The sequence below is a fragment of the Anastrepha obliqua genome, chromosome 3, assembly GCF_027943255.1.
Source record: "Anastrepha obliqua isolate idAnaObli1 chromosome 3, idAnaObli1_1.0, whole genome shotgun sequence".
NCBI lineage: Eukaryota > Metazoa > Arthropoda > Insecta > Diptera > Tephritidae > Anastrepha > Anastrepha obliqua.
The window spans coordinates 75795250-75813531 of NC_072894.1; positions in this window are offsets into that span (position 1 = coordinate 75795250).

Genomic DNA, 18282 nt, shown 5'->3' on the forward strand with positions numbered 1-18282 from the left:
ATAATTTTTGTCCGCAAATTTTTAGCCATGCCTCTTTTTAAAGTTTGCAGCCGAATCATTGTTAGCGTGGAACACTCCAAGCTTTTCCTTAATTTTGGCATGTAATAACTTGGTTTTCTCATTTGTAATTGGTAAGGTTTTGGCTCTTTGATCCGCAAACCAATTGAACAAGGCCTTCTCCGTTTTTGGAAGCTCAGAAATTTTACGAGTTTTCCATAGTTTTAGCGTAACCAACTTCTTTATGGGCTTTAGCTAAATCATTAATGGAAATTTCCTCATTTAATTTGTCCAGTATATCAAAAATATCATTACAATAATGGCATCGACGGTACTTCCCCGAGCTGCATTCTCAAAAATATAACGTAAAAAGAGCAAAACAGAAAGGCAACACAAAAACTGTTGCAAGTATCGAGGCAAAAATTCTTTAAGGTCTCAAGCAATGAAAAAAATTGTATCGCAAATATCGAGGTGTGCAAGAACTGAGTTTCTACTGTATGTACATGCATTTGCATCTGCATTGGAAGTGGAAAGGGGGAGTGGGTTTGAGGGTATAAGGGACCCTTGTATGACAGTCCACAGAAAGGAGAACCATGTTTGACGCACTCGAGTATTTCAGGATTTTAGGATTATCCTCTTTTTTACTAAAAGGTCTACAGGAAGAGATAAGAAGTGTCGAAAAAATGGGCCACTACAAAATATAGGATCTGCTGTTACATTGGATTCTCGATAATCAGTGAACTTTAGGTATTGAACTAATGATAGTAAACGAATGGTATTTATTTAGGATTTTTTAATCTCGCGGGTATTTTGTGATATTTTCATTTAGAATTGATAGATATAGATTTGTACAGCGTGTTTTTTTAGAGGTCAGGTTTTCAAGTTGCCACTACTTTTTTCGTAGATGGTCTTTTTGACAGCTGTCACTTGATTTATGCTCAGTTTGGTTTGCCATTTTATAATGAATAGACTTACACCTGAACAACGTTTGTAAATCGTGCAAGTTTATTACGAAAATAATGGTTCGGTTCGCGCGACGCATCGCGCGCTGCGTCCAATATTCGGTCGACATAATCGTCCATCAGAGTCACTAATTCGATTAACCATGGATCGGCTTCGCACCACGTTTGCTCTAGTGGATAATATGCATTCTCAGAGACGTCGTACAGTGCGCACCGAAGACGCTATTGCTGCTGTGGAGCAGAGTAGCGAAGAAGACCCGAATGAGTCCATCCGCCATCGCGGGCAGCAATTGGAGATGTGACCATCCACTTTATGGAAGATTTTGCGGAAGGATCTTGGTTGGCGGGCTTACAAAATCCAACTCGTGCAAGAATTGAAGCCGAACGACCATCAAGCGCGTCGCACGTCCGGTGAATGGGCCCAAAACAAGATGGCCACCGATCCCGATTTTCACAAGAAAATTTTGTTCAGCGATGAAGCTCACTCTTGGTTGAATGGGTATGTCAATAAGCAAAATTGTCGCATTTGGAGTGAACATAATCCACAAGTCATTGCTGAGACGCCCTTACATCCTCAAAAAGTCACTGTTTGGTGTGCTCTATGGGCAGAGGGAATCATTGGTCCATATTTCTTTAAAAATGAAGCCGGCCATAATGTCACAGTCAATGGAGAGCGCTATAGAGCCATGATTAATGACTTTTTCGTGCCTGAATTGGACGATGTTGATGTGGACGATTTATTGAAGGAAACTTTTGGTGAGCGCATTATCTCGCGCCGTGGATCTGTGGCGTGGCCTCCAAGATCGTGCGATATAACACCGCTGGACTATTTCTTGTGGGGCTATGTGAAGTCGCTTGTCTACGCAGATAAGCCCGAGACGATTGACGTCTTGGAAGAGAATATTCGGCGCGTTATTGCTGACATACGGTCCCAATTACTGCAAAAAGTGGTCGAAAATTGGGCCTCTCGGCTGGAATTTATTCAAGCCAGCCGCGGCGGCCACTTGCCCGAAATCATTTTTAAAACATAATGGCAAACCCTTATCTTTATAATAAAGCTAAATTCTTGGCCATAACATTAAATTATATACGTTTTATTTCATCTTGAAAATTTAACCTCTAAAAAAAACACCCTTTATAATTTGCGCGCACAACCTTTCAAAGAAGATATTCGGACAGGTCTTTCCTCTACTTTGCAGTATATTTCTTCCTATTGGTGTGTATGTAGGAGGCCCACATTTTTATGCCGACGCCGAACGCAGATGGTTTTAGTGATAAGTTTTTTCAAGAAGAGTTGCAATTCGTGGCTAATCATTGCCTGCCGAAAAGCGACTGCCATTTGAAATACTTTCTTTAAACTGATATTTCATGTATCCAACAGACTTCGAACCAGGACTGACTGAATCCCTCTCATCCACAAACCACCAGTATTCGAATTCAAACAGAGGAGGAAGGATACGGAGAAAAACAAACTTGGGCTCAATTGAACGGAACTAACAGCTTCCCTCCAATCCTGCCTATCAAGTAAAAAAATAGTAAAGATCAAAAGTCGGATCAAAAGTCGCGTTTTAAGTCGAGTTAGCCATTCGAATACCTGATTGAGGGGTGTCTTTGCGGATTTCATAGAGAATTAACTTTAATTCAAAATTGTAAAATTTGTTTGTTTGGTGTAAGTTTTAATGAAATGTAATGCTTTATCTGAATTCTACAAATCCCATTGTTTGTTTGACAATTTTAATTTATTTAATTTTGGGCACAAAAAAAATATTGTATTATATAAAAAATTTGGACTTTTCTTATAAACGATTTTGTGGAATAAGAGCAGGCTTCTGATTTTAGATAGATCATTAAAACTGATACCGAAGCTTTATTTGACATTCTGGGGAAAATAATTTAAGCGATTATAGCGCCAATCAAGAAAAAGAATCCATTATGAAGGGCAAATCTCACTGACATCTATCGTAGAGTCACGTCAGCACTAAAGGCAAAATGTTCACAGCTGGAGACAAATCTGCAAATCTACCAAGAACAGTACATTTAGCTTGCCCAGCAGCCTTTTGTAGACTCGTAAAAACCTGAGTTACGATAATAACCTAAATTTTAGTGATTTACATGAATACATGATCACATACATAGGTACATGTGTACATCCACAGCTTGGACATCCCTTTTTATACACCCTCTGTTATTAACTTTTTAATTAGTAGATGAAATAAAGACACTTGTCTTCATCACAACCACGTGTTACCATAGTACTATAAAAATAGTAATTACTGTTTTTGTTTTCAAATTCTCTCTCTTCTCAACAGCAGTCAGTAAACTTTCATCTTAATTCATTTGAAAATTATTTTGGTAATGTAAATTTTTAATATTTGTTTGTAATTAAAATGTCTAGTTTGTTATGTTTTAATACGAAATGAAGAAAACGGATTTTGTAAAAGCACGCGTTATTTGTCGATGTGTTTGTTAAGATGCACTAAGTAGCTTAAGTAGGTAAGAGGCACCTACTGCAAAAGGTTAGGTAAGGTAGATACGAAAACTTGGCACGTTTTATGACGAGTCTTATGCTGAAGCTGAGAGGGAAGCGTCCAATCTTCATTACTGGCGACTTTAAAGCTTGGTCGACAACCTGGGACAGCATACCTACAAACTAAAAGGACGGATGGTGGAGAAAACCTTCGCGGCAATGAATCTTATATTACATACTAAATAACCCCGAAGTATACACGTTCGATTGCATCAATGGGCGGTTCATGGCTGATATGGCATTTCCAGACTAAGTACCGCAAATCGCGAGAGAGGCTCAAATATACATTTGGTGGGTTGGCAGAAACTTCAATAAAATCTTGAATTCATATTGATATTATTAAAAAGTGGCGGAAAATTAATCACCCGCTAAAGTAATCCGCCTCATCAAAGCTCCTTATGATAACTCCGAACTGGCAGTGCTTCACAACGTAAGCCACCAACACAGCCGTAAGGCAAGGTTGTACCATGTACCCCGTCTCTTCGCTATTGATCTAAGCGACGTCATGAGTCAATTGACCCTGGACATACGAGACATCGTATGGAGTTTCACCAGACATCTTGAAGACCTGGGCTTCGCCAATGACATCTGCCTACTCTCTCACAAACTCACTGAGATGCAAGCGAATGCAGGCAGACTACTCGGGCTGACATGTGCTGTCGAACTGGAGGTTGACATCGCCAAGACGAAGACTATGAGAGTCTACTTCAATAAAGCAAGACTTATAATGGTTGATGGGTGCCCAGTGGAATTTGTCGAAAGCTCCTGCTACCTCAGCTGTACTATTACGGCATACGGTAGACCAGTTAAGATATCAACTGAAGGCTAAACAAAGCAAGGGCGGCGAATATTCGGCTCTAAATTGCGAATATTCAGCTTATGCGTGAAGTCAGTACTGTTGTACGGAATTGCAACGTGGCTGGTCTTTCACACCATCACTACAGAGGCTACAGTCTTTCGTCAACAAATACCTCCGCATCTGTAGAATATACTGGCCGAACACCATCAGTTACGACGCGCTGTGAAGATCAAGGAAAGAGGAACCTATCGGCGATGGATTGGTCACACGCTTAAATAACGAGCAGATAGTATCACAAGAATGGCACTGGACTGGAACTCGCAAGAGAGCAGAGTTCACCATCGGTCAAAGAATACTTGGAGAAGGGCGATGTTGCGCCAGCTGGCAGATGACGGCATAACATGGGACGGCACCAAAACAACAGCCCAAAACCTTTTACGGCGAAAGAGTCTTGTCGAGATCCTACACTCACGTGCGGAGTAAACAAGGAAAAAAATATCCACGTAACTGCAGCTAAACATCGAACCTTAGGAAGTGTGCTACAAAATTTATTTGACAGAATGGAGTTGTACGCCACAATTAATTCGTAGATATATTTCTTCTAATAATATAAAACTTATTCAAAAATATTTCAAACTGGTTTTCATGGCATCTTAAAAAATAAAAACCAAGCCAATATTCCACTCCTTGCAATTATTAATTTATATGTTTTGGTTTCGTAACTTCCTCAACTAACTTCTTTTACTTTTCTATTAAAGCAGCCTCATTAAGCGCCCCACTGTTTTCTAAAACTTCCACTGACTTGATGTTACTTCAGTTACACTCGCTGTTGTTCTTGCCTTCTCCAAAGCTTAATTAAATGTATTTTTTGTTTGTGGTGTTATTGTTTTAATAGCGCTTTCAAGTTACGCCCATTCTCAAAGCAATTTGCCCTTGCATAGGATAGGCGCCGCGCACACAATCACACAACCACACAAAGGTTTTTGCTATTACTGCTGATGTTTAGGTAATAATTCCACTTTAACATCATAAACACAAAACTTGTGCCCACACAACACCTTCGCATCCTTGTGCTATCCTTCGTTTTCCACAGCCATTTCTCTCCAGCGGCTTGACTACATCACTCATTGTTAATGTGGAAAATGTCGTTACACGCTTGAGAGAGGCGCATTTTTGCGCACATAGAAACATTGTCAATTTTATGTACAGAGAAAATAACGGTTGTACCAAAAGCGCAACAACAACACGTAAGCATATTTCCTTGCACAACAACCAAAAAATAAAACACGAAAGAGAAGTGCGCATTTAGCGAGAATTATAACTTTCTCCCACACCTACCGCAGCTAATGAACATATGTGTGTATGTATAGGTGTATGAGCACGTCCAAGCGAAAAGACTACTGAGCATTTACATCCTATTTGCATACTGCCAAGTGCATAGAGGTTATAATTTTATTTTGTCCACACTTACGTACGAGTTTCAACCTCCTGCGCACATACTCAGCAAAAATATTATATGTCTCGCCTAACTGTGCGTACGCTCAGGTGAAGCATAAATTTTTGATACGCTTCGCTGCCACTTTTTATTAAGTTGGATTTTGTCGTTTTTGTTTACCTACCTATTACCTTACGGTGTGGGATAGCAGCGCTGCCTCTTTGAAGGTGGCAAATTAATGATATAATTAAATTTTACAAGCACATAATGTCAAAGGAAATTCAGAAGAAAACGAGTAAGGAAGTGCCAGATTTGGTTCGCACCGAACTTTGAAAAATTTAATTTGAGCTGGCTGTTAATTTTTGGAATCAAAAAAATTATAAATAATGAGAGTTTTAACTAACAAAATCAGAGTAAACTGTGCACGGTTGTACCTATAAATTTCGGTCCGGACTGAATTAAGCTCGTCCTTATTATTTGCTTAGATTCAAAACGTAAGTAAGTAAAACATTACAAAATTCCACAATTGAATAATTGTCCTTCTTCTGCCTCATTGAGCAACCTTCATATAACCTTCAATTCCAACAACGCCATCACACAGCTGCACCTTAGAAATATTCTTACTTTGGAGCCGAATATTTGTTGTTCTACTTATCGCCAAGTTATGTGTACACAATTTAATTTCTGAGTAATATAGTACATACGCAAGTTTACGCTTTTTTACTGATTGTGAGGGACAATAAGTAGTAGCCAGTCGAGAGTAGTAGCGAGTCGAGGCCAAGTAACTGTTGACATTGCCGCCATTTTCCCTACAGCGTATATGGATGTGAAGGCACCAACGAGCTATTAAACTAGTTTCAGCGGCCATGACAGATTGCAGAGGTGAAAATGATTTTGCGATGAATTTGAATGTGCACACACACACATGCGGGCAGGGGCATTACGCTCATCGATATATTCGCGGAAAAACAAGCGAGAGTGTACTTGCAAAGGGAGCAGTGTCACACTAACATATCAGCGATTGTACAAAAAGGGAAGGTTACATCCTTGATAACTGAAAAGAGGGTTGAAAAAATCCACAAGAGGAAGGTGGACCTATGGGCTGATCCCAAACATCGAAAGATTGTTAAATCGAAGCTATGATAAGCTTAAAAAACAATTCCTGTTTAAAATAATTCCTGGCAGGTCATGGAAAAATTATACCAAAATGCCTACACCGCTTTAAGGTACGTCAGACACCTTCATTTCCAGTAGGTTATGAAGAGGAAGATGCATGGCTTGTGTTTTTTTGTATGCCCGAGAATTACAAATCACAGACATGATTTAGCTACTCTATTAAAAGATCCGGTCGACGTAGCAGAAGAGCTTGCTGCATGACTACCATTCGAGAGTTCGTAGATTCGCATCTCCGTGCATAAAGTAGCAACACGATAGAAAATGTTTTTTTTTCTAATAGCGGTCACTCCTCGGCAGGCAATGGCAAACCTCCGATTGTATTTCTGCCATGAAAAAGCGCCTAACAAAAAACTATTTGCCATTGAGTCCCTCCATTTCTGAAACAACAGCAAGACCCTTGCCCCAAATAGGACGAGGAGCTCCGCGAAACACCTAACAAAAATGTACTCGCCAATTATTTATTTTTATTTATTTTTTATCAAAAGATCCGATATTGTCAGAAAACCTGGGCGATATCATTATGGCTTCAAAGTATACGTAGACGGGCATGATGAGAGTCTTGTAGAGTGTTAGTTTTGTTTGTCGAGAGAGGACTTTACTACTCAATTGCCTACTTAGTCCAAAGTAGCACTTGTTGGCAAGAGAGATTCTACATTGGATTTCAAGGCTGACATGGCTAGTTTCTAGATAAACAAAATCTCTCACAACCTCGAAATCATAACTGTCAACAGTGACTTGGGTACTTATACGCGAGTCCGACTGTTTGTTTGATGACAGGAGCTACTTTGTTTTGGCATAGGCTAACACGATCTTTTTCAACATCAGCTTAAAGACGTCACACGACAGCGAGTCAACCTGTCTGAAACCTCGTTTGTTATCTAACGGCTCGGAAAACTAGTTCCCAATTTTGATGGTGCTGCGGTATTGAGCAACGTCATCTTGCATAGCCGTATTGGTTTTGCGGGGATACCATATTCAGACATCGTGGTATATAAGCCACTTTAAAAGCGAAAAAAGATAGTGTATGTCGATTCTCCTTTCATGGGGCTTTTCCAAGACTTAGCGTATTGTGAATATCTGACAGATTGTGGATTTTCAGGTCTAATGTCTCATTAATAAGGTCAGTTGATTGATGGTGGCCTTTCACTCAATACGCTCGCTAACAAGGCTTTAGCTATTTAGCGATATTTAGAACACTAATCTCACGGTAATTGGCATAGATTTTAGCATCACCCCATCATCTTGTGGAGTGGCAAAGCACACTTAAATTCCAATCAATTTCAATCTATAGACTTTACTAAAAAAAAAAAGTAAATAATGATTACATGACAACGTTCTTCAAAGTTCGATCGCCTACCCTCACATCCTAATCCTTTCCCCGATTACTAACCCAACTAAGTAATCCCCCCTTCAAGCTTGTGAGAGCAAATTTGTATCTTAAATTTATCTAAAACAGAGGAAAATAAATTCATAACAAATTACCAAAAATTAATACTACAACGGTCACTCCTTGGCAGGCAATAGCAAACCGAATGTATTTCTGCCATGAAAAAGCTACTCATAAAAGAAAATACCTGCCGTTCGTCTTAAAACCGTTCCTCCCTTCAGTTCCAAAAGGGTGTAAGCGCCAATTATATATTATATAATACATATATAATGTTTCTGCAAAGAGAAGCAAAAATAAATCATAAACACAACTTTGAATGGTAAGGAACACTTTTAAGTTGTTGTAGGGTCCGTGATTGTCTTTGGAGTAATGGTTGTACCTCGAGAAGAAGAAAGCTCTTGAAGCAACAGCACCTTCTTAATAGGATTAAATTAATACTCACCTCGGAGAGTTAAAACTGAAAACAATTTCTTGAAAATTACTTTTATTTGTAGATATTTTCATTGGAGAGCTTGTATGTGTTTCAGGAATCCGTATGCCACTAGCGAACAGATGGTTAATGGGCTGCTGAATACATCTGCGAGAGTAAATTAGAGTTGAATCGAAGGTTTTATTTTATGAATTTGCGTAATTATTATATGGGTGGCCAAAAATTATTGGTGCGCAACTAAGTTCCCGCTGTTTGTCAATAGATGCCGCCAGCAGTGTGTGCTAGTCGATTCTAACATAACCTAAACGTCATAAACCAAGCTTGGACATATAGGGTAACCAAACTGCTTCGACACATTACTGATTTTGTTTTGTTATCGTATACTTGTGGTTTTGTGAAAATGTCTGATTTTGTGCCGAATAATCGTCATTTGTGGGTGGTGTTGATTTTCCTCTTTCTTTCGCAAAAACGCGGCGGCTGAAGCGCATCGAGAGCTACAAAAAGTTTATGGAGATGCTGCTTTAAGTGAAAAAACGTGCCGAGATTGGTTCCATCGCTTCAAAGACGCTGATTTTAATGTGGACGACCGTCCGTGTGAAGGAAGGCCAAAAATCTTCCAAGACGCTGAATGAGGCATTACTCAATGAGGATCCGTATCAAATGCAAGAAGAGCTTACTTCAGTATTAGGAGTTCGCGCCAATCCATTTCCAAGCGATTGCATGCTTTAGGAATGATTCAGAAACAGGGGACTTGGGTTCCTTATGAGTTAAAACCAAGGGATATTGAACGTCGTTTTTTCGCCAGTGAAAAACTGCTCCAACGGTAAAATATGGAAGGGTTTTCTTCATCGCATCGTGACGGGGATGAAAAATGGATTCATTACAGCAATCCAAAGAAAAGAAAATCATGGGAACTGTCCGGTCATGCACGTCGTCGCCTCGGCCGAATATTCACGCTGCGAAGATTATGCTGTGTATTTGATGGAACCAATTTGGTGTTATTTATTATGAACTGCGAAACCATCACTGGGAATCGGTATCGACTTCAATTGATGCGATTGAGCCAAGCACTGCGCGAGAAGCGGCCGCAATACGCGGAGAGGCAAGAAAAAGTGATTCTACAGCATGACAACGCTCGGTCTCACGTTGTCAAACCCATTAAAACCTACCTGTAAGCACTGAAATGTCAAATCCTACCATCCTCGCCATATTCTCCAGACGGTATACGAGATCCACCAGAAAAATGGGCAAAAATAGTAGCCAGCGATGGGAAATACTTTCAATGATTCACTTGTAACCAGTTTTTCAGAACAAAGTTGTATTTTCATAAAAAAAAACAGCAAGAACTTAGTTAGGCACCTAGTAATAAAAAAATGCGTAAAGTTACACCAACGCCAGCGAAAATGTAATTCGAAAGCATAAGAGCAAGAACAAACTATTTTTATTGGAATACCAATGTTTGAAAAAAGCCCCATTCCTAATAATCTACGAACGCATCGTTGACAAAGTGGGCAAAGACCGATAATAGGACGATTACAAAATACGGGTAGCACATCCGCTGGCTGCGCACCATATCACATAGCTATTTACGAGTATTGTCTCTACACACTATAAATATTTGTGTGCTCAGTTTGTAGCTTTTGTTTGAAATGTTGTTATCAAATAATAGCCAGTATTACGCAGTATGTAAAGGGTATTTCAAAAGTGCCGTCTAGATGTCAATAGTGAATAATTTCTAGACGGTGCCTTTTTATGTTACATTCGAGATTTGTCAAGTAGACAGCTGTATAATTTTACACAATGGAACAACGTTTTAAAAATTCTAAAACTTATTATGAAAATGGTCGACCTTTAAAAATAATATATCGCAAAATTGTTTTGGTGGTTACAATCCTCCAAATAAGTTGGCAATTCAAAGTTTGGTGAAAACCTTTCAAGAAACTGGTTCTGTCGAGGATAGAAAAAAAGATTGACAGATCATACTTGGGTTTTTTAAAAGTAAAATCTACGTGAATAAGCCAACAACGATTCAAGAGCTGAACCACAACATTTGAATCGAAATTGCTGAACCCAATGCGATAATGCATGAGCGAGTCCTTGAAAATTTTAATTCTGGTTTGACAGCCTGTGGGCGGGTTTATGGTGAACATTTAAATGATGCCATTTTTCACATACCAGAAATAATTTGAACTAAAAAAATAATCTAGGCACGTCTTTTGAACGACCCTTTATGTAGTGGCCATTTTTGTTCTACCTTCTTTCGCTTTATTTGGCTTATTTATACATTTACTATTTTAGCGCTTTTGGATGATGCAATCATTGGTTTTTACGCTCACTTATGAAATACTCATTGGCCACGCATTGACGTCATGAGGTTGCTTTACGCACACAATTTCAACCCCGCTTAGATATTTCTACCACACATACACGTACACATAGGTACTGTACTATAATAAATTCCATTATACGTACATATATACGCATCTTTGTTCGTAGGTTATAAATAAATTCAAAGGACACTAAGTCAACAGCAGTGTATGTTTTAGGTATGTCTATCACTGTGTGCGTAAAACGACGCAAATTTTGCACTCTTACTCCCACATCTGGTTTATAGCTTTTGCCTACTTTTTCCGTAATTGTTTCGCCTCTTATTTCACTTCGCTGCCTTGCTATGGTGACTTGTGCCTTGATACGAGTATACATTTGTCTGTGAATGCATGCAAGTGCGTACCGTCGGAGAGGAGGAAAACGTTTTTATGTGTATGAATGCGTACAAATATATACTGGCACGTGGGTTGGACTGGCTGCCACTAAAATAGCCTCACATTTCGTCTGAAACGAATTGCCGGTAAAATACTCTCCATAATCGCCATTGGGGCCTTGTTGTTGTAGCACCTTATTGAGACTTTTTCGAGTTTCGCCATCAGTTTTTTTTTTGCCCATATGAGCTAACAATAGGCCAAAGAAGAGTGATGCTCCGATGAACTCAAACCGAAATAAGAGGTCTTATAGACCTAATTGATTTTAACTAGCAAATGAAGATATGGTTAGTGTCACGCAAAGCTGCTTCACAAGCAGGATAAATGTGAAAAGAAAATAAAAGATGACTGTACGTCCAATAAATTCGGTGCGTTTTATGACTCATTTTCAAAGAATTTCGGACCTCTTTTGGAACCATATTCAAGACTACTTTTGGTGCTTTGATGTTCTTAAAGCCTTTTTGTGGAATTTAAATACCTTATTTGACGTTTCCACTTAAATTTATTGGCAAAAGACGAGATCTCTTCCCTAAAGTTGTATTTTGGCTCTATACGACCACTTTAAAGTTAATTCTGTTGTATGAAGTCGTTGTCTGGTGGAACTCACTCGAAAGGATGGCATCGATGAAGATGCTGAAGAGTGGTCAAAGGCCTGATCTCTTTGGAATTAGTTGGGCGCTTTGAACTACTTCTACTCTGGCGCTTAAAGAAATGTAGCGCTTAATGTGGTACCTTTAAACATCGGAGGCGGAACTGTCGCTGCACGTGCCACAATCAGACTGAGAGACTCGGGCTACAGACTTCACCCTAATTACGGACACTCAAGATCCCTTATACACTTTGGGTACATCTCCTTGGTGACTGATTAATGCGCATTCCAGCTTAGTCCAAGCGGAATATTCTCCACTCACATTCCTTCAAGGGAAGAATAGGCGGAAATCAGAGGTAGTGACACCTAAATAAGCAGCTAAATGGCTGCTCACTTGTGTAAAACCTGTCACGGAATCAATATATACTCCGACAGTCAAGCGGCAATCCGAGCCCTGGGCGCCATGTTGGTGCACTCGAAACTGCTTAGGGAATGCCTTTTTTTTTTTTTTTTAATATTCATTTTATTGTAACTAGTTAACAAAAATAAACTAACGAACAATTTTCTTCGGTTTTTGTATAATACAATTAATATGATGGTGCTTTGCACAAAACTTGCAAAGGAGTTGATTACTGCACGAGGTGGTGCGGCTTTTTGCGTTTCAGTCTTACAAACCATTTTTGTTGGTCAGTGAGGGCTGAGGCTTCGCTGTTGACATGATGAGATAGCCTATTTATATGAGATAGGGCATTTTTTTTAATTACGACGGCAACTGATTCTATGCCGAGATCGCGTTCAAGATCGCTGATGCGTACATACCAGGGCGCGTTAGTAGCGCATCGCAATATTTTATTCTGGAACCTTTGAATTTGAAGTATGTTGCTGCAGCTTGAGCAACCCCATAGTTGTATCCCATACGTCCAAATTGGTTTTAGTATTTGCTTGTAGAGAAGTACTTTATTGTACATGGATAAAGCAGATGTTTTACCCATAAGCCAATACATGTTTCTGAATTTAATATCGAGTTCTTCTCTTTTCTTCTTTACGTGAGAACTCCATCTCAGTTTAGTGTCAAGAGTCATACCCAGGTATTTGGCCGTGTTATGATATGGGATTTGCACTCCATTTATATATAGTGGGAGATATCTGATTTTATTGTACGTAAAATCAATATGAACGGATTTGGTTTCATTTAGTTTTATTCGCCAAGTAACTGTCCACTCATATATTCTGTTTAAATGTTTTTGAAGATTTGCAGTTGACTCAATTTGTGTATTTCCAACTGACAAGATAGCGGTGTCGTCTGCAAACGGTGCAATGACGCAGTTCTTATTGGTAGGCAAATCGGATGTGAAAACTAGATAAAGGATGGACCCCAGAACGCTACCCTGTGGGACACCAGCTTTAATTTCTTTCAGGTCAGAATACGTGTCGTCGTATTTAATTCGAAAGAAACGATCGGATAGATAGGATTTTAAAATGTTGTAATATTGAATTGGTAATAGCTCTCTTATTTTGTTGAGAAGGCCATCGTGACATACCTTATCGAAAGCCTTAGATACATCTAGGAAGACAGCCGAGCACACTTTTTTCTTTTCGAAGGCATTTTCTATAACTTGGGTTAGCCTGTGAACTTGATCGATTGTCGAATGTTTTGGGCGAAAGCCAAATTGATGCGATGGTATCAGATTCCTCTGCTCAATAATATTGTTAATGCGTTTGGCAAGTAGTTTTTCCAATAGTTTTGACAAAATGGGTAGGAGGGATATAGGCCGATATGATGAGACGTCGTGTGATGGCTTTCCTGGCTTTTTGACCATGATCACCTCGGCAGTTTTCCAGTATATAGGGATGTGTTTCAATCTGAAGATAGCATTCATAATTTTGGTTAATTTAATTAGAGTAATTGGTGGGAGTTGTTTTAAGATTTCCCCGGTGATGAGGTCAAAGCCAGGTGCCTTTTTGGATTTTATTTTTTTTATTTCATCACATAATTCAGAATCCATTACTGGAGGAATTTCGTCGTGATCTTTGAGGTAACGTGATTCCATTTCAGCCGCTCTTGATACGTCGTATGGCTTGAAGATATTTTCAAGGTATTCAGAGAATGTATTAGCTTTCTCTAAATTGGTTTTTGCCCATGTGGTATCTGTTTTTCTTATTGGTGGATATTGTATAGCTGGTTGTGAAAATCTTTTCATGCATTTCCAAAGTGAGTAATCGGTGCTGTGTTCATTTGATAGCCTTTTTAGGTAGTCACTATGAGAGCGGTTTTTAAAGGCCTTTATCTTTTTAGAGAGTTCTTTTGTTATTTTATTTAAAGTTATTTTATCAGGTGGGGATCTGGATTGCTGCCATCGTCGGCGTGCTTTGCGTTTTTCTCTAACCATTTCTTTTATTTCTCTAGTGTACTTATGTCCCGCTAAGATAGTTCTTGTAGCTGGAATACTGCGCCACGCTGCGCGTTGTATGCTGTTTGACAAGTTCAATACTTCATCGTCAAGATTATTTCTGGATTGTCTTTATCATCCGATAGTATCTTTCTAAAGTAATCCCAGTCAGTGTATTTATTCGTTAGTGTAAATTGTGGTTCCTTGGTAATTACACTTTTATGTATTGTTAAGTATATTGGAGAATGGTCCGAGTTTAAATCTAGTCCACTTTCTATGCGCATATATTCTGAAGAAAAATTTCTGGTTATGAAGAAGTCTATAAGATCAGGAATCTTCTGTGGATCTGTTGGCCAATACGTTGGTGCTCCAGTAGAAAGTGTGCTGCATCCAGTACTTTGGAGCGCCTTGTATAATTCTCTGCCTTTTGTTGTGATAATCCTCGACCCCCAATGGGTATGCTTAGCGTTAAAATCCCCGCCCATTATGAATCCATGTTTATGGTTATTGATTAGCCGCAGGTATTGATCACATGTGATCTTATGTCTGGGAGGGCTATAGACTGCTGTAAGTGATAAATTTTTACCGCAATTAATCGAAATGGTTATCGCTTGAAATTCATTTGTAGAGAGTCTACCGTCTTCAAAATGTTTTATGCTTTTTTTTTATAATGATTGCAGCACCTCCACGTGCGCAGTTATTTGGATGTATTGTATGGTATGTCACAAAATTTGGTAAACTAAAATATGATTCCTTGGTAAAATGAGTTTCCGAAATCAAACAGATGTTGATTTTTTCAGAATTGAGGATTATTTCAAGATCATTTTGATGCTTCATTAACCCGTTTGCATTCTATAGCATAATTTTAAATTTTAAAGGGAATGCCTGAATTCATTTTCGATCGCATCCGAATTCTTTGATATAAGGCTTATCTGGGCGATATTACAGGAAACTGGCTAAACAGGGTACATGTGTGGAAATTTCCCGCGAAATGAGGAAGTTTCCCGTAGACTACCTGCGGTCTGCTCCTGTAGGGGTGGGCTTCGTTTCAACTCAACGAGCGCCAATACATAAGCTTGTAAGGTCGCGAAATCTTCCTGGCCATGTATCGTGCATCGGAGGGCCTCAAGGGATCTTCTGAGGTTAGCAAAATCTCAGCTCTCGATTTGGTGGGTGCCCTTACGGGAATTTCTTCGCGAATATGCAGACATGAGAGAGAGTCGGAAATACTTCGAGTCCTTTTTGTACGTTATCCTTAGCTGAACTACAGCTAAGATTTAAGTGTCTTGGCTCCCATTTCTTTGCTACACCTGGTTAAATGGCTACGCCAAAAACAAAATTTACATATAAGGAGACAGTCCACCAGCCGTTGACAAGCCATCATTACATCCAACGTAAACTTGATTATTTGGTGCGGTACTTATTTTTCCGAAATGAGGCAAGAGCTGCCGTTACGGTGAATGGCGAGCGCTATCGAGCTATGCTGACTGAATTTTTATTTTCAAAAATTAATCAGCTAAACATCCACGATGTTTTGTTCCAACAAGACGGCGCAACTAGCCATACAGGGCGCTTAACAATCGATTTATTGCACAAGTGATCCTGTTCACTGGCCGCCACGAACCCTTGAAGCAATTAAAGCTAATATTCAAGCCAGCATTAACGTCATAAACGAAATTTCTGTGACACTTAAGCCAGAATAAATATAGTATTTCATTGCAGTTACTTACTTCTCTTAACTTCCTTTTCACAATAAGGTAGTCATTTCTGTTTCCAGCATGTCAACAACAGTGGTGCTTCATCAACAACAACAACAATAAAAACAAACACCAGTAATTTGTCTCCTGCAGTATTCTCTACTGCTGGGAAAGTAACTTCTAAAAACTCACAAGCATCGAAATGTTGCATGCAAACTAAAAGTCTGTCAGTCAGCCCTACACCTCCGCGAATAGCACCGCCAACTAACTATGCTTCTTTACTTACATTTTGCCAACGAAAAACTTAGATATAACTTTTGGTTTTCTGACTGCTTTGTCTCGATTTGCCGGTTTGTGTGAGAAAGTAAATAAAAACACCGAAAAGTACGAAAACTGAAAGATAGTGATCCAATAACGAAATGGTAAGTAGAAGAGTAATAATATGAGCGGGGTCCCGGTAATGGAATTTGTTGTAAATAACCATTTGATATACGATAGTTACAAACAGGTTCACTGAGCGTTAAACTATCATTCTAAGCACCTCACACCTCGACTCTTCACACTTTGCGATAGTTTTTTACTTGTTTGCTCGGATATGGCAATGCAGTTTATTAGCTGAATAAAACTCAGAGACAATTAAAATACAGAGTATTGAGAGGAATAAATTGATAAACAATTAAGACTGGAAAATTAAGACTTTAATCATAGAGTAATTTAAAGCTTTTATATCAGGATATCCAACCCTGCACCACTACACGTACGTAAGTGGGGAAAGCACTGGTGAACACATCTTAAGACATGCAACTCTGCCTGACATCACACAAACACCCAAAATTATATCTCCAACCTGTGTGGTCCGCGAGAGATATTGCATTTTTCTCCTTCCACCCATACCTGAGAGGCATTCTTAACACAAGAAAGAATTATTGAGTACATAAATGATTGAATTTCGTGATGAGAGTGTATTACATTTTGACTTCCCATAAACAGTAAATATTATACTGATAATGCAAATCAAATTATATTATCAGTAATTTTACTGCAATTTTTTTCAGGAATCAGGAAAAAAATATTTTTACTGCAATTTTTTTCAGTAATCAGTAAGAAAATATTTTTACTGCAATTTTTTTCAGTAATCAGTAAAAAAATATTTTTACTGCAAATTAAACTTCATTATCAGTAAAATTTTACTGATTACTGCTAGTTGTAATGCAGTAAATTTATAATGCAGTGTGCCCACCTATGGCCGCTATCAGTCCTAAGCAGTGGGAATGCCCACCTGCCCTTGCTTAGGAACAACACCTTCTTACTGCTTGGAGCGCTATCTGTGTCTCACATTTTTCTGACAGAAGGATCGCACAGATGGTTGAGGACTTCGCTAAATTTCGTGTGCCTGCCTATTTATGTGGCCGCCCGCTTCTTCTTGTTGGCGCCACTGTTGCAATGTGTAACTGTATGTTTTTTTTTTTTTTTGTTTTTTGCTTGTTTTAGCAGCCACAATGCAAATAATGCGCAGATTATTGAATGGGAGTAAGGATGGAAAGGATAAGTTTTTGGGGTTGAGGAATGGAATTGGGGAATTTTTTTGTTTGTTTTAGAAACAGGGAAAGTAGGTATATTTCCAAAAGTTCGAGGACCGTGCTCTATGTGGGATTCGAACCCACAAAATCTGGGATGGCAGGCTAGTGCACTTACGCTAGACTACCGAGGCCGTAAGCATATTAACCCTTTAACAAAAAAAAGTTTTGTGAATTCTTCATAAAAATGCTGAATGAAAAACGCAGTGCAAACGCAAAGTAAATTGGCAAAATGATATTCCCCAAAATTCTGGTGACTTCAGAAAATTTACTTAAAAGCATATCAAGATCATTCACTTCTTGTATGAGAACCAACAGCAAAGAACGCCAGCAAATGCAAGCTAAAGCACATACACAAATGGGAGCTCGAAGAAGAAGATTCAACTGCCGATGATTAGGGATTAATCATGTCAAGCTGCAAGACAGCAAGACATGTCAATAGGCAGATTAAATTCAAATAAATCGAGGTCGGCAAGGCAAATGTAAATAGCTACTTCTGCATAAATTGTGATAAAAACTACAATGATGAGAATAAGAGCGATAATTTCAATAAAAAT